General features: G+C 45.2%; 1 protein-coding gene across 1 annotated transcript in view; it reads left to right on the top strand.

Annotated features, from left to right (window-relative positions):
- BCAR3 (BCAR3, NSP family adaptor protein) overlaps nucleotides 1-27,646 on the top strand; it is a 280,076-nt gene that overhangs the window by 1,710 nt on the left and 250,720 nt on the right. The window lies entirely within an intron of this gene.

Below are 27,646 nucleotides of genomic sequence, written 5' to 3'. Positions count from 1 at the left end.
ATAATTGTTATGCCCCTTTAATGAAATAAATGTCTTCACATTGCACGCAGGGAGAATTCTCACATGGATAAAATTAGCCCTTAAAATGGAATATGGTTTTAAATTTATTTAAACAAATCTTTTTTGAATTCTGAAATATGCCAGGCACTGGTGGCATCTCAGGGTCTCCACTGGTCCTAGGAGTTGCTCACAGCCCAAATGGGAGAAGAGATGCTCTGTATGCCTGTGGGAAAACCATACGGAGGAATTCTGCCTGTGGTATTGGAGCCAAATCTCAAATGATGAGGAGCCATTGATGCGATTAAATGACAATTGAGACACATACATAAAAATTCTGGAAAGGGAGAATTGGGAAAGAAACAATGTGCTAAGGAAAGATGTGTATGTGTTTAATTCCACTTAATGAATCAAACGAATAATTTTAGATATTTTATTCCACTAGATGAGACCCAGAAAAATCCTATATCATGGAAAATATTAGAGATACAGTGTTAGCAGAGAGTGTGGGAAAGCCAGGCTTTCCCTGTGCAGCCTCCTGTGAGCTATCAAGGTTGTACATTTTATGCCCTGCAATTAGAAGACTGGGGCCAGGTGCAGTGGCTCACGCCTGTAATTCCAGCACTTCGGGAGGCTGAGGCGGGAGGATCACTTGAGGCCAGGAGCTTGAGGTTACAGTGAGCTATCTTTGCGCCACTGCACTGCAGCCTGGGTGACAGAGTGAGACCCCATCTCCAAAAAAAAAAAAAAAAAGAAAAGAAAGTCACAGCAGAACAAGGTCAGGTGTGTGGTGGTTCTCTGAACAATTAACTTAAGCAGTTTATAGGTAGCAATGCTAGCATGTAAGAAAAATGAAAAGAGTATTTAGTTGCCATCTGGGGAGAAAGATTCAGTGGGTTTTGTCTTCCCCTTTTCTAATCTGGCTGAATTTTCTCAGGCTGTATGTATAGTAAACAGCCCTTATACAATCAGAGCCAGGAATTCCCACAAGTGAGAAAGCAACCTCTTCCTGCCAACAGAGGGAGTCAAAGCATGGTTTATAGCCACCTTCAATTGGGCTGATTTCTGCACATCTGCAGTTTGAGTTCGCTGAACAGCAAAGCCCTAAATTAAATACGACTTCATTTTTTTTATTTTTTATTTTTTATTTTTTTATTTTTATTTTTATTTCATTTTTATTTTTATTTTGAGAGAGTCTCACTCTGTCACCCAGGCTGGAGTGCAATGGTGTGATCTCGGCTCACTGCAACCTCCACTTCCCGAGTTCAAGTGATTCTCCTGCCTCAGCCTCGTTAGTAGCCGGGATTACGGGCATGTGCCACCACATCCGGCTAATTTTTGTATTTTTAGTATAGACGGGGTTTCCCCATGTTGTCCAAGTGGGTCTTGAACTCCTGACCTTGTGACCTGCCTGCCTCGGCCTCCCAAAGTGAGGTGTGAGCCACTGTGCCCGGCCAGCAGGATTATTTTTAAGTTACTGCGGTGGTTAGTGATTTCGGCCTTCCCAGAAGCTCTGGAAATCGACTATACTTCTACTGTATATATTTTCACTAGCTTTGCTTTACTCCAGAGGGATAAGGTTGCTGGAGTACCAGTTTTGTTCAATTCAATGAGTAGGGACAATACAGTTAGGCCTACTGTGGGAATAAAGTGAAAGTTTAAGACATAATTCCTACCTTCAAGGACACTGCAAATTTCCTAGGAGAAATACGATTTATGAATATGAAGCAATAAGCAAATGAAGCAAGGTAGCATGTGAAAAAGTGGCATAATGTGATTGGGCATTCCTACCAGTAAAAATTTTTTGAGTTTGGACCCCCAAGGAACAAGGATGCTCTATTGTACTAATTATAAAACATATCTAAAAATGAATTTTTAAAGGGTGAGATTTTTAAAAAAAGAACAACAAAAAGTGTGGTAGTAGGGGTTAAGAGTACAGCCTGTGGAGTCAGGACCCTGTCGTTCAAATCTTGGTTCTGCGTTTATTTGCAGGACATGATCCTTAACTTCTCTGCCTGAAAAATTATAAAATTGTTATGAGAATTGCAGTAGTTAATCCTCTCAAGGATTTATCTCAGTCCTGGCACATGTTAAGTGTGTAACAAATATTTGCTATTATTTTAGTAAGCAGCTCTTAATAAAGAAATCCCACATCCTGCAGAAACAAAGGACAGTACAGATACAGCATCAGCTAAATTTGTTGCAACCGGAGGGACATTCTGCAGCTCCCTACCCAACTCCTACTCAGCTGTACGTTTCATTTCTGTTACCAAACAGAACACTTAGCTTCTCAGACAGAAGACATCTCCTTCAGCTTCAATTCCTCACAGTTCTCTGTTCAAGAACCTTAGGCACATTTTTATTTTCATTTGCCTTACCCACCACATGGTTTCCCAAAACAAGGGTACCATCCACCCTTAAGGACTTGTGAAGACTCATTTCTTGTTAGATAAAATCTACTCACAACATTGAAATGAAGGCCTTTTTCATCCTAAAATCTACTCACAACTTTGAAATGAAGGCCTTTTTCATCCTAAAATATCTTAGTGCTGAGTGTGATTATTGAGCCAGGCCAATAGCCAAACCACATCAGATGGCCAGGCAGGAATAGGGGAAGGAAAAGAGAATTTTCCAGGATGAAGAAAAACAGAACATCAAGACAAAAATGAGGGTTGAATAGGTCCTTATGGAAGTACAGTTTGGGGTGATGGAAGATGTGTCAATAGACGAGGTTGGGAAGGTAGGATCCAGGCCAGGTATGGCAAAAGGGGTAGGGGCAGACTTGATTCAGGATAAGGAATGTGGCAATGGGAAAGGCATTTGGCATGAGAAAGGCTGTGTTTAGAGTGATTACTATAGGAGGGAATGTGCAGGCAGAATGGAATGGGGCCAGAGGGTCAGGGAGACTACTGCATCCTATTTAATTTGTATGATTTCTTCATCTCTTCAACAAGCTGTCTGAGGGTCTAGTTGTAGTGACTTTGGGGCATACAAAGATGAAAAACACATGTGCTTGGCTTATAAGCCTTATAGAAAGGATGATAGGCCAGGCGTGGTAGCTCATGGCTGTGATCCTAGCACTTGGGGAGGCTGAGGCGGGTGGATTACCTCAGCTCAGGAGTTCAGGACCAACCTGGCCAACATGGTGAAACCCCGTCTTTACTAAAAATACAAAAATTACCCAGGTGTGGTGGCACGTGCCTGTAATCGCAGCTACTCGAGAGGCTGAGACAGGAGAACCGCTTGAACCTGGGAGGCAGAGGTTGCAGTGAGCCAAGATCACAACATTTGCATTCCAGCCTGGGCAACAGAGCGAGACTCCATCTCCAGAAAAAGGAAAAAAAAGAAAAAAGAAAAAGAAAGGATGACAGTTACACAAACAGCTGTGCAGCTGTGATGTAAAGTAAAAAGGTCTTTAAGTGAGGTGCAGGTGTGATACGGGACTTCAGGAAAGAGAGAGATTACATTCTGAGAGGGAATTAAACAGGGAGGCTGCATTTGAAATGGGCTAGCTAATCTAGGACTGACTTGCATACAAGGAATGCTGTGGCTAGGGCGCAGGGGTAGAAACCAGATTTAGGGGTTATGAGGAAGAAGATAGGACAAGGCTGGGAAAATAATGGAGGCTGAGCAGTTCAGTGCACAGTGTTTAAAAAGGTGCCGCAAACTTGGTCTTGGTTGCAGCAGGTGCCGGTAAAGAAGGTCATTGGGATTCGGAGTACTGGTGACAAAGGCATGGTTCTGTGCCATTCGCCTGTTCACAAGAGGACAAGAATCACAGCTAAGGATAAAGGGAACATGATCTGGCCCCGACAGGGGAAGGCTTGGGAGGCTGACTGAAAGACTTAGACCAGTAGGGTGGTATTCAGAGAAGAGGTCTAGTCATGAAGGAAAACTGAGGCAGATGCAGGTATATCATGTCTAAGGCAGGCAGCACCACCAGTTCCAGATCTCATGGTGGTTGCCTAGGGCTGCTGACCAGGCTTCCAAGCCTAGTAGGGCTCAGGAAGGATGTAGGAATATCTTGTAAGTGGCAGTTACTTGTCTGCTGTTGAGATGGCCAAACAAAGGCTGAGCCTTACTTGAATCTTCAAGGCTGGTCAAGCTTGTCCCTGCACAAACAAAAGACCACATTCATTCATTTAAGCATTAAGACTAGCCAGGCTCTCCACAAGTCTCTTGGGACACTTTGGTGAAGAAGACAAATGCTGTCATTGCTGCCATGGACCTTGTAATCTTGAGCAAAGTCAGACAGCAGAGCATGGATGAGTATAGGAAATGGGATGAGTATAGGAAATGGGCTTGACTTAAGAGATACAGCTGAGAAAGTCAGTGGGACAGAGATCTGGAAGCGCTTTAGATGCAAGGCTAAGGAGCCTGGGGTTGAGCAGCCCCGTGTTACCTCCTCTGAGAATTTTCCCAGACATTCTTCTACAACCTAGTCTCTTGGTGGTGGGGAGGGCCTCCTGGGTTCCCAAAGTACTTTCAAAGCTCTATAATTTTCTGTGTGATTTTCTATCTCTTCTCCCAGACAATAAGCATCTTGGGGGAGTGGGAGGAAGGTGGGGGGAACACGTCTTCTTTTTCTTTATCTTTGTAACCTCAGTCCCTAGCATTGTGGCTAGCTCACAACAAGCAGCTTTGGATATTGACTGAACAAATGAATGAGTCCTGTAGGCAATAAGGAAGCTACTTGACTATATGCTTAACTTATCTTCTGCATTAGACCAGAAGATCTTGAAAGCTAAACATCCATGCTTTCTAGCTGTTTTGTAATTCTCCCCAAGGCTTAGCAGAATGCCCTGTACACAGTGGACACTCCATAAATGTTGCCTGAATGCCTCTGTGGAAGTAGAAGTTGACCTTCGGTGTCCTAATTCCTGCTTTCAGTGACCCAGTTTGGAGAGTAGGTCTTAAATTTCTTCCCCTCAGAATGACATCTCTGCCTTTTAAGTTCTCAACAAATTAGCAGGATGACTTCTTTTGGTAAGTGTATTTGGGAGGAAAGGCATTCTGAGCCCCACTCCTGGGCCTCACAACAAATAACCATCTATTAGAGCTTAGTGAATCTTAATTGTTTAGCTGTTGAAAATAATAATGAAGTAATAACACATCACACCAGGCACTTTTCTGGGTTCTTCATGTATATCAGACCTCACTTAATTTTCATAACAACCCTCTAAGATAGCAGGATCATTGCCCCATTCCCAGATGGGAAGGCAAACCACAAGGAAAGCAGCAGGATTGAATCCAGGTGCCTGTCCCCAAGTTCACATATACCCCGGACTGCAGCAGTTTCTCCTAGAAAAGAAATCAGGAGAGAATCAGCAAGCAACTGGGAGCAGACTTGTTAGACTAGTGGTCTTCAAACTCTACCACGCTCTAGAATCTTGATGCTCAGGATGCACCCTGAAGCCAGTTAAATCAGAATTTCTGGGGATGGGACCCCGGCATCAGCATTTTTTTTAAAACTCCCTAGGTGATTCTCATATGTAGCCAAATTTGAAAATAATGCCCTCTGCCCTTCTTGCAAAAATGCTGACCATGAACCAGGAGCATCAGCATGATCTGGGAGCAGATTAGAAGTGCAGGTTCTCGGGCCCCACCCTAGACCTGCTGAATCAAATCTGTATTTTACTAAGATCCCCTATGTGACTCATTTGCACTAACGTTTAAGATGCACTGGTTTAGGGCTTAGGTATTCGAGCTCTCATTATTCCACTTGGGTGTCAGTTATTAGCATAAATTTAAATCCTTAATAAGCAAATCTCAGAACTCCATCAAAAAGCTCAGAATCAATCTGATATATTGGCCCAAAAAAATTACTTCAGAGGAAACTATAACCTTTTACTTCTCATTGTGTGAGGGAAGTGAGGAAGAAAAGTTATATCGCTAATGGTGTCTAACAGAATATAGGTTCAGTCCAATCTAGAAGAGGCAGATGAGTAACTCCTGGCTGCTTTCCTTCTTCTGAGTCAGAAGGTTCAGGCCTACGACCTCAGTTAGGCAATGACCATACTTGAGTACCAAGCTGATTGATAAAGAAAATCCTCCAATCAGAGGTAGCTAAGCTTTCACAACTTCTGCTATTTCCCCAAGGTATGTTCCTGTTATGGACCCATAGGTGACACCAGCAATCCTTGTCCCAATTGAGATCTTGTTATTTGTCATTCAGCTTTCTGAATCTAACTAGATACATTGCCCACTTTTTAGTTTAGTTTAATTTGGTTTTTTTCTTTATTTCTTTTCTTTTTCTTTTTCTTTTCTTTTCTTTTTTTTTTTTTTTTGAGACTGAGTTTCACTCTTTTTGCCCAGGCTGGAGTGCAGTGGCACAGTCTCAGCTCACTGCAACCTCCATGATTCAAGCTATTCTCCCACCTCAGCCTCCTGAGCAGCTGGGATTATAGGCACACGCCACCATGCCCGGGTAATTTTATGTTTTTAGTAGAGACAGGGTTTCACCATGTTGGCCTGGCTGGTCTCAAACTCCTGAGCTCAGGCGATCCACCTGCCTTGGCCTCCCAAAGTGCTGGGATTACAGGTGTGAGCCACCACGCCTGGCACTTTTTAGTTTTTATTTGCCATTGCTTTTGTTTATTTATAACTAAATAACTGAAATTTGGAACTAGACTCAGAATGTATCCTAGTTCATCTGAAGGACATGGAGGTCCACTGGGATGCTCCTTGTTTCACTATTTCACTTTTTAGTCTTTGCCCACTTTTCCTTGAAATGATCCATTCTGTACATTTTATTATATCTCAAGACATCAGGTAGATAGTCACAACCAGTAGCAAATACACTGGCTGAAATTGCCCTCCTTGCTTAGAATGTCTGCCCTTGAATGCAAATTATTTACTTCTGGATCCCTGACGGTCTAATTGTATAATTGCAAATTCATTTGTAGAATGGTAAGGTCAGCATCCCTTTTTTTCTCAGATCTTCAGTAGTAGACTGTAAATGACCAGAAAGGGGAGGGCTACTTAGTTGCAAGTTTTTCAACACTAGTAATGGAGAGGTGCTATGGTTTGGATAGAGTTAGTTTGTCCCCACCAAAACGCATGTTGATATTTGATCCCCAGTGTGGCAGTGTTGGAGGTCAGACCTAGTCGGGGGTATTTGGGTAATGAGGCTGGATCCTTTATGAATGGCTTGGTGCTATTCTCATAGTAGTACATGAGTTCTCACTGTTGCTGGACTGGATTACTTCTCATGGATATGGATTGGTTCCCATGGAGTGGGAATAAAGATAGGATGGGCCGTAATAAAGATAGGATGCTCCTCAGGTTTTTCTCCCTCTTCACACATGTCCACTTCCCTTTTGATCTCCTTTGCCATGTTGTGATGCAGCACAAAAGCCCTTGCGGGAAGCAGGGCCATGCCCTTGAACTGCTCAGCCTGCAGAACTGTGAGCTAAGCAAACCTCTTTTCTTTATAAATTACCCAGTCTCCAGTATTCTTTTATAGCAATACAAAACAGACTAAGGCCAGGAGCATAAAGAGAGAAAGAGAGGGGCCATCCCTTCCCCCGTTTCTCTGGATGATCTTACTTGCTAGCCAAGGGTTTGTCATTTCTAAGCCTGTGGCAAACAATAATGATACATGGAAAGACCCTGTAGATACTGTCCTAACAGAGTCCATGCTAGAGCCTTGAACATGACTCATGTGGGTATTAAATGGATGGATGGATCAATTAATTCTTCAGGTACATTTATGACTGGGGCTGACACTGAGCTCATAGGTACTAACATGGAGTAAGGGCCAGAGCCCATTCCCATTGAGCAGGCTACCCACCACTCTGCTGGGCTGGTACCCACACTGTACCAGTCATTACAGATGGGACCTAGAATGTGAGAATGTGGCTCCATGTTGCAAGCCAGAAAACAAAGAAATGTTTAAAACCCAACCCGATATGGCTTACTTATAGGACTTATAGGACTTATTTTTAGGTTAGAAGGAGAGAAGTGGAGCCTGATTGGCTAGGAATCTTGAAGGGGTGGGACCCAGCAGTCTCTGAGCTGCAACAAGACGAATCTTGGAGCAGGAATAAGAATTTAAAGTAAGTCGAACTGAGAATGGATTAATATGGCTCTCTAGTAAATCTGGAGGCAAAATTTGGAAGCAACAGAGAAGTAAAAAGGAAGGAGAGACCAGGAACAGGAGCTGAGTGGGTAGAAGCTCATTGAAGTTTGGGGAAATGAAGAGGGAGCAAGAAGAAAGAAGGTGCATCAATTATATTCAGCTAAGTGAATGAAATGCAGAAAACACAAAACAGAGCAACTGAGGCTTAAATGAACTGGAGCTTTATTCTATATTAGGTAACTGTATTAGTCCATTCTCACATTGCTATAAAGACATACCTCAGACTGGGTAATTTATTTATTTGTTTGTTTTTATTTTTTATTTTTTCGAGACGGAGTCTTGCTTTGTCACCCGGGCTGGAGTGCAATGGCGCAATCTCAGCTCAGTGCAACCTCTGCCTCCTGGGTTCAAGTGATTCTCCTGCCTCAGCCTCCCAAGTAGCTGGGATTACTGATGCTGTCACGCATGTCCATGTGAAGAGACCACCAAACAGGCTTTGTGTGAGCAATAAAGCTTTTTAATCACCTGGGTGTAGGTGGGCTGAGTCCAAAAAGAGAGTCAGCAAAGGGAGATGGGGTGGGGCCATTTTATAGGATTTGGGTGGGTAGTGGAAAATTACAGTCAAAGGGGGTTTTTCTCTTGCAGGCAGGGGCGGGGGTCACAAGGTGCTCAGTGGGGGAGCTTCTGAGCCAGGAGAAGGAATTTCACAAGGTTAATCACTCAGTTAAGGTGGGGCAGGAACAAATGACAATGGTGGAATGTCATCAGTTAAGGCAGGAACTGGCCATTTTCACTTATGTTGTGATTCTTCAGTTACTTCAGGCCATCTGGATGTATACATGCAGGCTTGGGCTCAGAGGCCTGACATTTCTGTCTTCTTATGTTAATAAGAAAGATAAAATGAAATAGTGGTCAAGTGTTGGGTCAGTGAAAATTTTGGGGGGTGATATGGAGAGATAATGGGTGATGTTTCTGCTTCAAGAGGGATTAGGGGTGGCGTGGGAACCTACAGTGGGAGAGATTAAGGTTGTTAGAAGGAGCATTTGTCATATAGAATGATTGGTGATGACCTGGATGCAGTTTTGTATGAATTGAAAAACTAAACGGAAGACATAGGGTCCGAATAAGAGAAGGAGAAAAACAGGTATTAAAGGACTAAGAATTGAGAGGACCCAGGACATCTAATTAGAGAGTGCCCAAGGGAGTTCAGCATAATTACTTTTTTGGTTGGCAAGTTTTTAGGCTCTATCCAAGTTTTGGGGATGCAGTTCAAGTTGGGCTGGTGTCTGGAATGAGACTGGGGCCTAATAAAAAGGAGAGTCCATAAAGGAGCTTAAATGGGCTGTACCCTGCAGCATCTTGAGGACAGGCTCTAATTCTGAGAGGGGCAAGAGGTAAAAGTACTGTCCAGACCTTCTTAAGCGGGAGGCTGAGCTTGGTGAGGTGTGTCTTTAAAAGACCATTAGTCCATTTTACCTTTCCTGAAGATTGAGGATGGTAAGGGGTACGAAGGTTCCACTGAATACCAAGAGCCTGAGAAACTGCTTGGGTGATTTGACTGATAAGGGCCAGTCCGTTATTGGACTGTATAGAGGTGGGAAGGCCAAACTGAGGAATTATGTCTGACAGAAGGGAAGAAATGACTGTGGTGGCCTTCTCAGACTCTGTGGGAAAGGCCTCTACCCATCCAGTGAAAGTGTCTACCTAGACCAAGAGGTATTTTGGTTTCCTGACTTGGGGCATGTGAGTAAAGTCAATTTGCCAGTCCTGGGCAGGGGCAAATCCCTGAGCTTGATGTGTAGGGAAGGGAGGGGGCCTGAACAATCCCTGAGGAATAGAATAGGAGATGGAACACTGGGAAGTGATTTCCTTGAGGATAGATTTCCACAATAGAAAGGAAATGAGAGGTTCTAAGAGTCGGGCTAGCAGCTTGTAACCTACATGGAAGAGGTTATGAAATAACAACACAATAGAATGGGCCCGTGAGGCTGGAAAGAGATATTTTCCTTGGTCCAGGAATCGTTTGCCTTGTATGGGAAGAGATTGATAGATGGAAGTTTCAGTGGGAGAGTAGGTGGGAGTGACCGAAGAGGAGGAGAAAAACTGGCCATGAGGGACAGAAGTTGGAATGCTAAGCTGCTTCTATAGCTACCCATCAGCATAAGCATTGCCCTGAGGGATGGGATCTGATGCCTTTTGATGGCCCTTGCAGTGAATGACTTCAGCTTCCTTTGGAAGTGGCCTTGAGAAGAGTTTTTATTAAAGAGGCATTAATGATGGAGGACCCTTGAATAGTGAGGAAACCTCTTTCAGCCCATATAACAGCATGGTGGTGCAGGATGTGGAAGGCATATTTAGAGTCAGTATAAATATTGACATGTAGTCCCTTCGCAAGAGTGAGGGCCCGAGTTAAGGCGGTGAATTCAGCTTTCTGAGAGGTAGTGGGAGGGGGGCAGAGTGGTAGCCTCAATGATAGATGTGGAAGATACTATAGCATAGCCTGCCTTTGCTGGTGAGTGGCGATTAGGCCTGGTGGAACTGCCATCAATAAACCAAGTGTGATCAGGGTGAGGAACAGGAAAGAAGGAAATATGGGGAAATGGAGTGAATGTAAGGTGGATCAGAGAGGTAGTCATGGAGGTCAGGTGTGGTATCAGGAATAATGTGGAAGGCCAGATTGAAGTCCGTGCCAGGAACGATGGTAATTGTGGGAGACACAACAAAGAGTGAGTTTAGCCAAAGGAGCTGGAGGGCAGAAAGTATATGTGTCAGATGTGAGGAAGAAAATAGATTTTGGAAGTTATGAGAACTGTAGAGAGTGAGTTGAGCATAGTTTGTGATTTTGAGGGCCTCTAAAAGTATTAAAGCAGCGGCAGCCGCCACACGCAGACGTGACGGCTAGGCTGAAAAAGTAAGGTCAAGTTGTTTGGACAGAAGGCTATAGGGCACAGTCCTGGCTCTTGGGTAAGAATTCTAACCACACAGCCCTGCACTTTAGCTGTGTGTAATGAAAAAGGTTGGGATGAGTTAGGGAGAGCTAGTGTGGGAGCAGCTTTTAGGGCTGTTTTTAAGGAATGGAAAGAGGAGTAGGGAAAGGACTTAGGATCCATGGGGTCAGCTAGGTTTATCTAGAATAGAATTGTGGAGGGAGGTATTGAGGGATAGGAGAGTATATGGGTTTGGCACCATGGGGTGGATAGGCAAGACAATTTGGTTGATAAAGCACAGATCCTGAACTAACTTGTAAGACTTACCTGGTTTTTGGACAGGTAAAATGGGGGAATTGTAAGGAGAGTTTATAGGCTTTAAAAGGCCATGCTGTAACAGGCAAGTGATAACAGGCTTTAATCCTTTTAAAGCATGCTGTGGGATGGGATATTGGCATTGAGTGGGATAAGGGTGATGTTGCGGGAAGTCAGAGAACCTGAACGGAGGGATGAGCTGAAGCCATGGCAGAAGAACATAAATTGTGAAGATTTCATGGGCATTGGTTAGTTCCCCAAATTAATACTTTTATAATTTCTTGTGCCTGTCTTTGCTGCGATCTCTGAACATAAATTGTGAAGATTTCACGGACATTTATCACTTCCCCAATCAATACTCTTATAATTTCCTATACCTGTCTTTACTTTAATCTCTTAATCCCATCATCTTCATAAGCTGAGGATACATGTTGCCTCAGGACCCTGTGATGATTGCGTTATCTACACAAATTGTTTGTAAAGCATGTGTGTTTGAACAATATGGAATCTGGGCACCTTGAAAAAAACAGGATAACAGTGATTTTCAGGGAACAAGGGAGATAACCATAAAGTCTGACTGCCTGCAGGGCTGGGCAGAACAGAGTCATATTTCTCTTCCTGCAAAAGTGAACAGGAGAAATATCACTGAATTCTTTTCCTCAGCAAGGAACATCCCTGGGAAAAGAATGCATTCCCAGGGGGAGGCCTCTAAAATGGCCACTCTGGGAGTGTCTGTGTTATGCAGTTGTAAATAAGGGATGAAATATGCCCTGGTCTCCTGCAGCGCCCCCAGGCTTGCTAGGATTAGGAAATTCCAGCCTGGCGAATTCTAGTCAGACTGGTTCTCTGCTCTTGAACCCTGTTTCTTGTTAAGATGTTTATCAATGACAATGCGTGCACAGCGGGACATGGAACCTCATTAGTAATTCTAATTTCACCCTGGCCTTGTGATCTTGCTCTGCCCCCATTTGCCTTGTGATATTTTATTGCCTTTGAAGTATGTGATCTCTATGACTCACACCCTATTCATATACTCCCTCCCCTTTGAACATTGCTAATAAAACCTTGCTGGTTTTGTGGTTCAGGTGGGCATCACGGAAGCTGTCGACATGTGATGTCACCCCCAGAGACCCAGCTGTAAAATTTCTTTCTTTTGTACTCTTTCTCTTTGTTTCTCAGACCAGCCAACACTTAGGGAAAATAGAAAATAACCTATGTTGAAATATTGGGGGCTGGTTCCCCCAATAGGGTGATCAGGTTTTAATGGGATGGTAAGGGGTGCATCGTCTGTTGCCAAGGAAGGAGTAGAGGTGTCCTATACTTGTGTATTAAGGTGGGGAGATACAAGGAGAGGATGTGAAGGAGGCTTTGAACTGGGGGAAAAGGTGTCAACAAGGTATGGCTGTAGCCCAGGAATAGTCAGGAAAGCAAATAATTTAGTTAAAATGTCTCGACCTAATAAGGGAGCTGGACAGATGGAGATAACTAAAAAGGAGTGCATAAAAGAATGTTGTCCTAGTTGGCACCAGAGTTGGGGAGTTTTAAGAGGTTTAGAAGCCTGGCCGTCAGTACCCACAATAATTATGGAGGCAAGGGAAACAAGCCCTTGAAAAGAAGGTAATGTGGAGTGGGTAGCCTTCATATTGGTTAAGAAGGGGACGAACTTACCCTCCACTGTAAGAGTTACCCAAAGTATCTGTGATGGTCCTGTAGGCTTCTGAGGTGATTGGGCAGTGTCAGTCTTCAGCCGCTAAGCCGAGAAGATCTGGGAAGGAGTCAGAGAGCCTTGGGCCAGAGTTCCAGGGGCTCTGGGAGTAGCTGCCGGGTTGGACAGTCCAATTTCCAGTGGGGTCCTGCACAGATGGGACATGGCTTAGGAGGAATCCTGGGCTGCAGGCATTCCTTGGTCCAGTGGCCAGATTTCCAGCACTTGAAGCAAGATCCTGGAAGAATGCCTGGCTGCTGCGGTTCAGGCGTTTGGAAGTTCTTGTGTGCTGGAGATGTGGCTGGGGTTTGTCTCACAGTGGAGGCAGGGAATTTCAACTTAGAAATACTTTGCTACTTGGCCACCTCTACTCTATTACTGTACACCTTGAAGGCAAGGTTAATTAAGTCCTGTTGTGGGGTTTGAGGGCCGGAATCTAATTTTTGGAGCTTTTTCTAATGTCGGGAGTGGGTTGGATAATAAAATACATGTTGAGAATAAGACAGCCTTCTGGCCCTTCTGGGTCTATGGTGGTAAAGCATCTAAGGGTTGTTGCCAAATGGGCTGTGAACTGGATTGAGTTTTTATATTCAATGAAAAAGAGCCTAAATGCTAACTGATTTGGGAGAGTTTGGATAAAGAAAAAGGAGCATTACCCTTGGCTATGCCTTCAGCTCCAGGTACCTCTTTAAGAGGAAATTGTTGGGCAGGTTGGGGAGGGCTAGTCGTGGAAAGAAACAGTAAGCCGGACAGAGTGTGAGGAGGGGATGATAAAAGGATTATAGGGTAGGGGAGCAAAGGCTGAGGAAGAATTGGGACCTGACTCGGCCTGGCGAGGAGCAGCCTGGGGAGGAGGGGAGAGGTCACTTACGTTGTGATTCTTCAGTTACTTCAGGCTATCTGGATGTATACATGCAGGCTTGGGCTCAGAAGCCTGACAGACGCATGCCACCACGCCCAGCTAATTTTTGTATTTTTAGTAGAGATGGGGTTTCACCGTGTTGGCCAGGCTGGTCTTGAACTCCTGACCTTGTGATCCACTCACCTCGGCCCCTCAAAGTTCTGGGTTTACAGGCATGAGCCACCACACCCGGCCAGACTGGGTAATTTATAAAGAAAAGAGGATTAATTGGCTCATGATTCCACAGGCTGTGCAGGAAGCATGATGCTAGCATCTGCTTGGCTTCTGGGGAGGCCTCAGAAAACTTACAAATATGGTGAAAGGCAAAGAGGGAGCAAGCACTTCACATGGCCAGAGTAGGAGGAAGAGAGAGTGAGTGGGGAGGTGCTATACATTTTTAAACAACCAGATCTTGTGAGAACTCTATCATTATACAGTACCAAGGAGGGATGGTGATAAACCATTCATGAGAATTCCATCCCCATGATCCAGTCACATCCCACTAGGCCCCACCTCCAATGCTGAGGATTATAGTTGAACATGAGATTTGGGTGGGGACACAGATCAAAACCATTTCAGTAACAAAGTCTGGAACTAAGCCATTGTAGGGGCAGAAATGTGTGGTACCCTTTCTCACCCATCATGAGGCTCACAGCCAACAGTTTTATAACAAAAGACAAGTTAACAAGGGAAAAGCATAGCAAATTTATTTAATCAATGTTTTAGGCCAGGTGTGGTGGCTCATGCCTGTAATCCCAGCACTTTGGGAGGCCAAGGTAATAGAGGAGTTATTAAGAAATAATTTTTAGGCAGCTAGAAAGGGTGAGAGTTCTCGGTGGAATTTTCCTTTAATAAAAAGCAGCCCCCAAACCATTTCTTCTCTAACAGAAAGCAGCCTGAGAAGTAAGGCATAGATATGCAAACTAGGAACTTTTATATGTAAATGCAGACAGCTGTACCTGGAAGCCAGGTACATTCAGTATGGCGTCTCCCACCCTCTTTTCCTTGTCACCAGGTTTTTGGGTGTCACGGCAGCCTCCAGGTAAAACCACGTGTACAAGTATCATGGCCACCACCAGGTGGTGGCTGTATTTGCATAATAAAAGACTAGGGTAGGAGGGCCAGTCTTTTCCCGGGCTATGTGAATGGCATACCTGGTCAACCCAATCCCCTGAGCCCTATGTAAATCAGTCACCACCTCCTCAAGCCTGTACAAAACCAACTGCATTCCACTGCAGACCAGAGACCCTCTTTTGGGCAACCTGCTTTCTCAGCATGAGAAAGCTTTTTCTCTCTCTTTTCTTCTTTTTCTGTTAAACTTTCCACTCGTAAACCCACTCCTCATGTGTGTCCATGTCCTGAGTTCTTTCTCAAGTGAGACCAAAAGCCAGGGCATATACCCCAGACAATAGAGCCATTTCAAAGGTGGGTGGGTCACTTGAGCCCAGGAGTTCAAAACCAACCTGGGCAACATGGTGAAACCCCATCTCTACTAAAAATACAAAAATTAGCCAGGTGTGGTGGTGTGTGCCTGTAGTCCTAGCTACTTGGGAGGCTGAGACACTAGGATTGCTTGAACCCAGGAGGCAGAGGTTTTAGTGAGCCGAGATCGTGCCACTGCACTCTAGCCTGGGTGACAGAACAAGATCCTGTCTCAAAAAGAAAAGTTTTATGTGATGCAGGAGACTTCAAAAATGCACATACAAAGACCCAGGGGAAACTGTCTACTTGTATGCATAGATTTGATGAAGATGAACAGCTGTGCAGACATGTGGTTGCACAAAAAGGATATGGTCTAAAGGTAATAAACTTGAGCGGGAGGAACTGAGCAAGGCCTGTCTGCTCAGATTCTTCTTGTTCTTACTGTGTAGCATTCCTTCCTCCCAGGCAGAGGGGAGAACCCCTCTGGAACAAGGATAACCTGCAGTCAGACAAGGTAGGTCAGGGAATTTATTTATGGCTAGCTTCTGCACAGAAAGGCAGGGGAAGGTCAGAGTAATATTTCTAGGTTTTATGGCTTAATTTGGAAGAGAGGGATTCTAGTTTCTATGACTTGCCTTGAGGAAGAGGAATTATGATATTTTTTAAAGAGACAGAGTCTTGCTCTGTTGCCCACGCTGGAGAGCAGTGGTGGCAGTCGCAGCCCACTGCAACCTTAAACTTCTGGGCTCAAGTGAGTGATCCTCCTGCCTCAGCTTCCCAAGTCATTGGTACTGCAGGCTCATGCTGCCATGCCCAGCTAATTTTTTTTTAATGTTTGTAAAGACAGGGTCTTGCTCTGTAGTCTAGGCTGGTGTGCAGTGGTGCAGTCATAGCTCACTGCAGCCTCAATCTCCTGAACTCAAACAATCCTCCTGCCCTCTGCCTCCCAAAGCACTGGGATTACAGGCGTGAACCACTATGCCCCGCCAGGAATTGTGATTTCTATGACTGGGAAGAATGAGGGGCAAGAGACATGAGGGCGGGAGAAGGTCAGAGAGAACTTGCTTCCGGGGCTGCTTCTGAGGCCGTCCAGTCTCCTTTAGTTTGAGGTACTCAGCATGCCAAAGTGTCTTACTTTGAGGTATTGTTTTCTGAGACCCAACACTGGCCATCACTTCTCTCTCCCCCGCATACTTTCTCCTTTCCTCCCTTCTCCTTTCTCTCCTCCTTTCCCTCCTCCCTTCTCTTCCTCTCTCTTTCCCTCCCTCTCTCCTTCCTTTTAGATGTGTTTACAAGAAGGCTGGATATAGAATCAGGAGACCTAGAAACCTGGCCTGGTCTTGTCCTTAACTTAGGGTAAGTAACTCAGCCTCTCTGGACTCAGTGTCCTCACTTGTAAAATTAGGGGCTGAACAAGGGAGGATGCCTAGGGTCCTGCCCAGCTCCAAAATGCTTTGGTCCTCCAAGATCCATAAGACTTCAGGAAGTAGCTGAGACAGCCCTCTCGGAGTGAGCTGGGTCACAGTCTGCTAGACTCCCCTGCTGTGTAAAGTCCCATTCTGGCAAATGTCACTTAGATTTCCCGCACTGGCTCCAGATAGACCTGCTTTGGATAAATGACACTCCTGTTTTGCTAAATCTGACCAACTCAAATCATGCCATATGTGCCTCATTACAAACTTGTCCCTGTGCCAGCCAGATGGATGCAGTACTTTTTGGTCTCCCAGCTAAAGGTGGAAATGGCCTTCATGATGGCATAGCTGGCCTGTAGAGGTGCTTTTGTTTCACTTGTTAGACACCATGTTCTGTTTCAATTCTGTTTCTCTAGTTAAGGTGTTTTCATTTCTTTATTTGTTCAATAAACACCTCTCAGGTACCTGTATGGCTCTGGCACTCTGAGGGGCTCCATAATACCAAAACAAATAGGTCACAGTCCCTTCCTTTCTGGAGCCGGCACTGACCATGGCCTTCCTGGTATTCCAGAATCTCTTCCTACCTAACTCTCCAGGTTTATTTCCCTCCACTGAGGACTCCTCCCTGTCATATTGTCCCTTTCCCTGGGGAGGTTTTGCACATGCACATGCTTAGCCTGAACAGGAACCCCTGCCCTCCCCAGGTACACATATGCATGCACACATACACACATGCTCGCACACATGCACGCACACGCACACCACCCTACCTCTCTCCCCAGCCATGGGTTTCTCCATTCTTGACTTCAGTGTACTTTCCTTAGGAGATCTTCCCTGAGTGTTCTGCCCCCAACTCCTGTTATATATTCCGTTAGCACCCTGACTTTCCTTATCAAAACATTCTCCGTCTGGTAACTCCTTTTTAAGTCTTCTCCCTCACTGGACTGTAAACTACCTGGCAGCATGTGGATCACTTCCTGGCACACGGCAGGCCCTCAATGAATGAAGTATGAATGAATACGTGGATGAACGAAGCTGTGAAAGGGAGAGACGAATAGACAGAGATGGATATGTCCTGTCAAGATCACAGAAGGAATGGGAGCAAAGACTGGTAGACCCATAGAAAGGGACCCCAGCCGCTATGATAGGGAAGGGATGGGTGGCAAGGTCTCAGAAGAAATTTGTACCTGATCTTGAAGAAGAAGGAATGAGTAAAGTGAAGAGGAGAGGAAAGTGCAGCTCAGGCAGAAGAGACAGCATGAATAAAGACAGGAGGTGGTGTGCCTGGTGTTTTCAGGGTCTGGAGAGAAGTTCATGAGGCAGGTGTGGAACATCAGAGTCTGGCAGGAGAAGCTGTGAGCTCCCAGACACTGCCCTCCTCTTTGCATCAGAACTTACAGAATCCTTGACTCTGGAGTCCTTACCATGGCAGGGCACTCTAAACAACAGAATTATTCTTCCCTCTCCCCTCTTTCCCTTGCTTCCTGTCTTCCCTTCTCTCATTCTTCATCAAATTCAACTCGCATTTACTGAACTCCTTCTGTGCATCAAGAGTTAGAGAATTTTCTTCTCACTCTCTGCTTTGAAAGATGAATCCAGCTCCAAACCAAAAATGGTTCCACTGGGCTGGAACTGTGGTCAGGGAAGCAGATGAGAGCTGGCATGTGGGCAAATTAGGGCAGAAACAGACTCTTGGTGGATCCTAAAGTAGGTACAGATTTAGAGGGACCAGGTTAGTGAAGTTACCCAGAACAGAGACGGGTCAAAGACAGAGCAGAGAAAGCCTCTCTGCTGCTGCAGGCCCTTTAAATGATGCCCTCTCCTCTGCTCGCACGGCCTGGGGGCTGGTCGTCAAGTGCCTCACCAGTGGGTGCTGACTCCAAAGGTTTGACCCTGGGAAAGGAGGATGGAAGGCCGAGCTCAAAGTAGAGAAAAGGGGCATCTGGAATCCCCATGGCAAGGGGCAGGCAGAGAGTGTAGAAAGGCAGGGAGCATGACCTGTTTCCTTTCCACAAAAGAAATTGTACTGTCTCCTGCTGGAGTGACCTCTGCTTTCCTCTCTGAAGAGACCTTAACTTTTAACTGTTTAGGTTGCTTTTCTTGATCAGGGAGGAGCTCAAGCCTGCAAAAACCTCCCTGTAGGGAGGAGGGAGAATAATATGCCAAGGGTGGCTGCTGCTATACAGCTCCTAAAAGGAAAGTAGGGTGGGTAGGATGGGATCTCAAGGCCAGGCTGCCCATGGTGAGTGCACTTCAGGTGGACAGCTGTGCTGGAGGAAGCTGCCAGCCAAGTGGACACTCAGAGCTGGCAGCCCTGGAAATGAGACTACCCTGAGGCTGAGTGGGGGACACAGGCATTAGCACTCCAGTATTGTATCATGTATTACTGTGTCAGGTTTTGTGTGTACTGCTTCCTGAACTTGACCTTGGATGTGGAGGTAATGTCATATACTTATACATCACCCAGAGAATCCATTCTAGAGCTGACTAAACCCACTGAGGGGGTCTCTGTATGCACTCGTGAGTTTTGATAGGTTACCAGAGAGCCACAGATGGGTATGGCTTGGAACAAAACCCAGGCAGGTGGCTCGCAGCCAAGCCCAACAAAGCTGCCTCTTTCAGAGATTCTTTCTTGGGATGGCTTGGTTATCCAATGGAGAGGGATGGTCTCCCCAGGCTACCTGGGCACACAGAACAAAGTGCCCAGAGGGAAACTTGGTTAAATTCAAATTAAGTGCATTTTTGATGAGACAGAAGAAATGAAGAAGAAAGGCCCTGTGGGCAGCTTTGGGCTTGCAGAGGGCATGAAAAATATGTCATCTGAGGAATGGGGAGAGGAGACAAAGAGGTTAGTGTGACAGGAAGCCTGGGGGGAATAAAGCCAGGAAACAGAGTAGGAGGAAGAGAGGGCCACTAAGAAAGGAGGAGGGTCTTTGCCAAGAGGAGGTGGTAGAACAAAGGGAGAGAGGTGGTGGGGGTAAGGTCAGGGATGCAAGGAGAGTTGCTGGACCCTGGTCAGTGTTTTCCCCAGCACTGAGAGTTGTCACTGGAGGCCTGTAGCCTGCGTGTTTGAGGAGCCCAGCCCAGCCCTCTTGGAGGGAGAAGAAAGAATGGGCCCCTTTAGCTGAAGGAGTCATCCTCCACCTACCCACCAGCCATGGATGGATGAGCACCTGCTCCTGGCCCCTGACCGGTGTGTTCAGTGCCAACAGTGCTTTAGAGAGGGTAGCAGCACTAGGGGTTCTGAGGGAAAATGTGGACAAAAGCTGTTTGTGTCCATACTGTTTTGTTCTTTAGGAGTCCTAAACGGTGCTTGCAGGAAGAGTTTGCAATGGTAATGAAGGAGGCACTTTAGGCAAGATGTAGAGAGGATGTGGTAAAGTTGGCCAGGCCACATTGGCCAGACCTAGGGTAGTGGCTGAGGGTTCATTTGTTCACTCAACAAACAGTAGTTGAATGTCTACTAGGAATACCGCAAACAAGACAGACTCCCTGATCTTCCGGATTCTAGTTTATATTCTAGGTTACCTTCTAGTGAGGGGTGACAGACAAGTAAACAATGAGATACTTTTTGGTTGGGTGCGTTGGCTCATACCTGTAATCCCAGCACTTTGGGAGGCCGAGGAAGGTGGATCACGAGATCAGGAGATTAAGACCATCCTGGCCAACATGGTGAAACCCTGTCTCTACTAAAATACAAAAATTAGCTGGGCATGGTGGCGCGTGCCTGTAATCCCAGCTACTTGGGAGGCTGAGGCAGGAGAATCGCTTAAACCAAGAAGTCAGAGGTTGCAGTGAGCCGAGATCATGTCACTGCACTCCAGCCTGGCCGCAGAGTGAGACTCTGTCTCAAAAAACAATAACAACAACAAAAAAACAATGAGATACTTTTCTATGTATGTTAAACAAGCTTCTTGTTTGTCTTCGCTTCCCAACCAGGTTGCGGCTGCTGGGGCTGTCTTCTCTGACAGCATCAGTAGAGCAGAAATACAGTCAGTATTTTGCCTGTCAATGTCGTTTTGACTTACACAACACTTTTATGCATTTTTCCACTCATCATTTCCAAAATAGTCAATAATCCCTTCAGGGGTGGGAGGGAAAAGGAAGATTGCAGAGGGCAGGTAGCTCCAGAAGAAGAGACCACTGCCTCCTAACTGTATTCTTTCCACCAGCTTCCCCTTCCTACACTCACCTTCCTACACTCACCTTCCTACACTCACCTTCCTACACTCCTGACTCAGCTGGCACAGTCATAAAGACCCTTAGCACCTCACCCAGCAAGTAACCTGGGGAAGGTGCCTCCTGGTAGGTTGAGTGATTGACTCCCAGGAGCCCAAGTCCTTCCCCTCTTTCAGCTCTGTCGTTTCCAGGCTGCACCCCTTCAGAGTGGCGTGATGGCTACTGCATCCAGATACCACAGATACCACAGCACTCAGCAGGAGGAGAGACACTCCTCCCTGTGCATCTACAACAGGGAGGGGACCCTTCTCAGGGCTCCAGCAGATCGCCTTCACGACTTATGGGCTGGACTTGAGTGATGCCTCTTCCTAACTCACTGCCAAGGGAACTGGATTTCCATGGTTGCCTCTAAGAAGCACAGGGCCAGGGGTGGAGCAGATTTCCTGATCTAAAAAGGGAGCTCTGTTAGTCAATGAATCAAGAGTGAGTAGTGATGAGTTGATGGGTACACAACCACAGGTGTCTGTTACAGATAACTTTGTCTCACTTTCAGGAAAAAAAAAAAAAAAAAATCAAACTCTGTAGCAAGACATAAAAGGCCCTTCATGTTCAGGTCCCTGCCTGCTCCTTCACCCTCATCTTTTCAACAATACTCAAGTGCCTTTCTCCAGCCATATCCAAAGTATTGCTGGCTGGGCATGGTGGCTCATGCCTGTAATCCCAGCACTTTAGGAGGCCAAGGTGGGCAGATTACTTTGCGCTCAGAATTCAAGACCATCCTGGGCAACATGGCAAAACCCCATCTCTACTAAAAATACAAAAATTAGCCAGGCGTGGTGGCAGACGCCTGTAATCCCAGCTACTTTGGAGGCTGACGCAGGAGCATCGCCTGAACCGGGGAGACAGAGGTTGCAGCGAGCCGAGACCGCGCCATTGCACTCCAGCCTGGACAACAAGAGCAAAACTCTGTCTCAAAAAAAAAAAAAAAAAAAAAAAAAAAAAAAAAAAAAAAACATTGCCATGCGAGATGGTGCGTGCCTGTAATCTCAGCTACTTGGAAGGCTGAGGCAGGAGAATCGCTTGAACCCAGGAGGTGCAGGTTGCAGTGAGCCGAGATCACACCACTGCACTCCATCCTGGGTGATAGAGTGAGACTGTCGCAAAAAACAAAAAAACACCACAAAGATGGATTGCAATGTTCATCTGAACCTTCTCAGTTCTTTAATGCCTCAGTGCCTTTGCCCACACTGTTTCTGGCCCTTCCTGCCTTGTTCTTTGAGACAGCCCTTGCTATACTAACACTCTCCTCAAGCATATCCCAGCTTCCCTAACCTTGCTTGGCCCCCGCTCCTTTGTGCTCCTTTGCAAGTGGCTCAGTTATTGCAGATTGGTACAGTGGTTAAATACAAGGTGCAGAAAGCACACAGCCAAGCTCTCATGCTTACAGGCTGGGTGACCTCAGGCAAGATATTTAACTCTCTGAGCAATCTAATTGATTGCTCCTAATTGATTCTTCTTCTGTGAAATGGGCATAATAATGGTAAAAATGGGTCTAATAATAGTACCTACTTCATTAAATTTTTGTGAGGATTATAAGGTATGCTAAATGCTTAGCACAACACATGGAGTACTGTACTAAGTATATGTGTAGTGCTCAGTAAATGCAATTCTTTTTATTTGGTGGTGGTTATTATTAGCATCCTCACGGAGGGGCAACTGTAAACACACATACAAATAGAGCAACCTCATGCCAAAATGTGATTCCAAGACATCTGCTTACTTTTCAAATGGCCCTAACATTTCACCACCCACTAACTGCATGTTGAAAGGCCCCTGTAGTCTTTGGGGCTACGGTATTTAGTGTGGGCAAACAGCATGGTGTGTACCGTAGACATTTTTGAAGGTTTCTTTATCACCACCTCTGAACTCTGTCTGCATCCAAGGGCTATCTCTAAAGAGAAATCGAAGACATCCACCCACAATTTCACAGAGCTCTCTACAGGCCCTTCCCTTATTGGTCATCTCCTTGGTGAGGTCAGAGGAGGCTCTGCTCCTGGCCTCTGCAGGAGATTCCTGCCCTCTAATCTCTGAACTTCAGTGGAATCTGGGTGAGAAGGATCCCTGAGGGAATCTCAAGGGAGGACAGCCGATTTACCCTCCCCATACCCCTCAGTGTTGAAGAAAGACCTTCAAGAGGCAAATGGTGATTTGAAGTAAGGCTCTTATGTACTTGTGACATAATAAGAAATATACATTTGGTCTCTGCCCCAGTTCCTAGCACAGATCTCCTTAAACGCTTGTAATTTCCAGAGAGGTAGGGGTGACAGGAGTATTTTTTTTTATATATAATATAACTAGGTCTTGGACCCTAGTTCCTGATATAAGAGCTTCTAACACCCTTGGAATTTCTGGAGAGATAAGATGTCAATTTGTAATGCTAATGAGGTGACTCTAGGTTGGGTGGGGGTGGGGGTGGGGGTGGGGGAGCTAGACAGCTTCAGGATGAGGTGGGCTTACCAGAGGAACCAAGCTTACTATTAGAGGGTTGGAACTTTCAGCCCCATCCTCTGTCCTCTGGGAAGAGGGGAGTTGGAGACTGAGTCCAATCACCAATGGCCCCTGATTTAATCAATCATACCTATGTAATGGAACCTCCACAAAAACCCTAAACAATGTGATTCAGAGGGCTTCCAGGTTGGTGAACACAGCCACATATCAGGAAGGCAAATGCCCAGAGAGAGCGTGGAAGCATCTCACCTCCTCCCACATATCTTGACCTATGCATCTCTTTCATTGGCTGCTCCTAGAGTTGTATTCTCCATAATAAACTAATCAGAGTAAGCAAAGTGTTTCACCGAGTTATGAGAAGCACTATAGCAAATTTTTGAACCTGAGGAGGGGATTTTGGGAACCCCCAATTTATAGCTGGTCAGTCAGGAATACAGGAGACCTGAGACTTGTGATTGGCATCTGAAATGGGGGTCAGTTTTATGGGGCTGATCCCTTAACCTGTGGGGTTTGTGCTAATTCCAGGTAGTTAGTATCAGAATTGAGTTAAATGGTAAGATCCTAGTTGGTGTCTGCAGAGAATTGAAGAAGTACTTAGTTTGGAAAACCTACACATTTTGGTGTCAGAAGTATTAAGAGCATCAAAAACTAGTTTTTCTTTTGGTATTCTTACCAATTTCTGCAGAAATTGAGGTACCGATGGACTCTGGATACTTGAGTAGCATCTTCAACTGTGTTGGTGTGAGTGTGTTCTGTCTGGGTTTAGAGTTTACTGTTAAATAAATCTGGCTTCTAAGCAAATTAATGCCGGAACAGAAAACCAAATACCACATGTTTTCACTTATAAATGGAGCTAAACATTGAGTATACATGGACACAAAGGAGGGAACAACAGACCCTGAGACCTACTTGAGGGTGGAGGGTAGGAGGAGGGTGAGGATCAGAAAACTGTCTATCAGGTATGATGCCCATTACCTGGGTGATGAAATAATCTGTCCACCAAACCCCCGCGACGCACAATTTACCCATGTAACAAACCTGCATTTGTACCCCTGAACCTAAAATAAAAGTTGGAAAGAAAAATAAATAAATAACAGGAAATAGATAAATAAATCTGGCAAAGTTATAGTGTTTGTGGTAGGTGAAAAGATACTCGTATCTAGCAGTATCTGCCTGAATTTTCTCTGTTAAGTTGCAAAGGTCCAATATTTAATACAGGTCACATTTTAGGATTAGAATTTTAATCCTCTTTCAAGTAGTAAGTTTATTCCTCAAAAAATAAAAAATAAAAATAAAAGATCCAGAAAAGAGCTAAGAATAGGAAGCAACCTACCTTTGTATCTTTCTCTAAGGCACATGCATTTTAATAGTTAAAAGCAAAAGCAAGTGGGCTTGGTAACCAGAGGGAAGAGTGGCCAGGGAAGGTGCTCCTGAAGTATGAATTGGTTAGCAAAGTCAGTTTTAAATGGGCAACCCAGCTGGGTGCGGTGGCTTACACCTGTAATCCCAGCACTTCGGGAGGCCGAGGCAGGCGGATCACGAGAGATTGAGACCATCCTGGCCAACATGGTGAAACCCCGTCTCTACTAAAAATACAAAAATTATCTGGGTGTGGCAGCATGCGCCTGTAATCCCAGCTACTTGGGAGCCTGAGGCAGGAGAATGGCTTGAACTGGGGAGACAGAGATTGCAGTGAGCTGAGATCACGCCACTGCACTCTAGCCTAGCGACAGAGCGAGACTCTCTCTCAGGAAAAAAAAAAAAGGACAACCCACAGATAATACGATTATAACAACATGTGGATCAGTGCCTTTCTATCTCAACACAATTATAACATTTAATTGATACTTTTCTATTTATAAAAATATCATGTATACATTGCTGATACCTAATATCTAACAATTCTTCAGCACTTAACTATGTACCAACCACTGTTTTAGGTGCTTACACTCATTTGCTCATTTAATCATTACTGACCCACGGGGCTGTATTCCAGTGCCTCCTTAGCCCGCTCTTTAAAACCGTTCATCACCCACCCACTTACTCTCCTCCACTTACCACTCTCTGAGAAACTATGTTTACTTCATTACCTGTCTGTGTCTCTCCGCTAGAATGTAAGCTCCCTGATGGTGAGAATTTGTTTTATACCCAGCACCTAGAATAATGCCTGTCATATAATGAAACAAATGCCTGGTCCTCAGTAAATACTTGACTAATGATGGAAAGTACTGTTACCTCCCATTTTACAGGTGAGAAAACAGGCTCTGAGTGGTTAAGTAGTTTGCTTAGATCACAGCTGGGAAGTGGCAGAATGGGATACAAACCCAGACACTTCCGCTCTGGAGATGCCGACAACCATGACAGTAGACAGCCCAGGTGCACAGCATTGAATCAGAGCAGGCCTGAGGTGGGGGCTTGTGTGGTAGGCATAGACCAAGATATTTAGCTTGTAGGAAGCAGAGGAAGGCCCTGAGAAGGAGGCAGTAGGCATTGAAGATTAACGTCAGCTTTGCAGCACTTGTGCTTTAGTCTGATCCTGGCTAACGGTGCTGATGTCAGTCTCTAATGAATATAATCACAGAAACCAACAGATATTTCTGAACTCTTTGTGTGTGTAAAGCACTGACGTAGGTGTTAAGAAAACTGTCACAAAGTACAAAAAGAGACACTTGGCACTCAAGGAGCTTATAATCTAATTGTGGAAAGCACTAGCATACGAAAAATAAAATAGCAAAGTCAGCAGTATTAAGAGTACTGTAAAGTGGCAGGTGGTTGACAACCAAACCAGGGGCCCTGAGAACCAGTCTTCACCACTAAGGAGGGAGCAGTCACCAAAGCCTTGGTAGGCTGGGGAGCTTTGTGTGGTGTGGGGCGGTAGGGAGCAAAGCTTCTTTGGGACTGGCAGAGCCAAGAGGGCTTAGGAGGTCTAGGGGAAGGTGAACTGGGAGGGTAGGAAAGCACAGAGGAGGAGAGCCCCTTGGCAAAAAGTGCTGTGGGGCAAAATACTGCAAAGGTGATAGGCAGGGATGTGGCAGGTAAACAGGGCTAGTCAGCTGCAGCCAGTCAAAGCCAGGACGGAGAATGTCATATGTAGTTTGTGCACGGATATCACCTTAAGCTGGGAAGCAACTCAGAGACTTACAGGGAAGGAGAATAGAAGAGGAGTAAGATTGGGAATGCTGCCAGAGATGACATGGAGAAGCACAGGGAAGGTCAGAGAACCAAATGGCTAAGGGCACAGGCTTTAGAGCCAGCCTGACTTCCACCTCTACCTCTGCCACTTCTGAACTGTATGAAAGGCCGTGACACTCAACCTTCAGACTCATTTCCTCATCTGTAAATGAGAGAAAAAGAAAAAAGTTGTCTCCTGGAATGTCTGTGAGGTTAATACAGTGAGATAATATGATAACATATGTAAAATACTTAGCATAGTACTCAATAAATGGTAGCTTTCAAAAACCATGAAAGTGACCCACTGGGAATGGTGGGCTCTCAGCCCTGAGAACCAGAGAGCAATGCCAGACCATGGTGCCTGCTGCCCCCGCACTGGGGGTGACCCCTTTCAACCCCTGCTTTGATGCCCAGCGGCCCATTCCTTCCCTCATACTCACAAGTGCCTGCTCACATATAAGGCTAAATCAAACTCCTGCAGAAACACGACAGGAAGCTGAAAAGATAACATAAAGCAGAAGCAGGGATTCCTGTTACCAGAACAGTGTTGGTTGAACAGGATGTGGAGGGACCAGGGAAACAGATGGCCGAGAGGCAGATATTGTGGAACCATCCAGGAAGTTATTGCCCTCCCAAGCTCAGGACAGAGAAGCTAGTTCTATTGTTATAACTTTTTTTTTTTGCGGGAAGGAGGGGTGTGGTTTAATGTACTGATTACTTGCCTGCCCCTGAAGGCAGTTTCAGGACTTCAGCAAAATACAAGTTAGCACCTGTTTTTGTAAGTATAGCTAAGATAGTTTTAGTTTGGGGGGTTTTGTTTTGTTCTATCTTCATTTTTTGTTACATTCCTGAATATCTTGTTCCTAGCTATGGTGGTTGTTTTGACATTGTCAATCAAGAATTCAGTGGGCAATAGCTTAAATGCCTTCAATATTACCATCTATTGCTTGTTATAAACAGAGTTTTAATTTCATTCTTTTTTTTTTTTTTTTTTTTTTTTTTTTTTTTTTTTTTTTTTTTTAGAATTTT

This window comes from Theropithecus gelada, chromosome 1, assembly GCF_003255815.1.
Source record: "Theropithecus gelada isolate Dixy chromosome 1, Tgel_1.0, whole genome shotgun sequence".
NCBI lineage: Eukaryota > Metazoa > Chordata > Mammalia > Primates > Cercopithecidae > Theropithecus > Theropithecus gelada.
The sequence above is the reverse complement of the archived record's forward strand: the minus strand, read 5'-3'. Positions and strand labels throughout refer to the sequence as shown.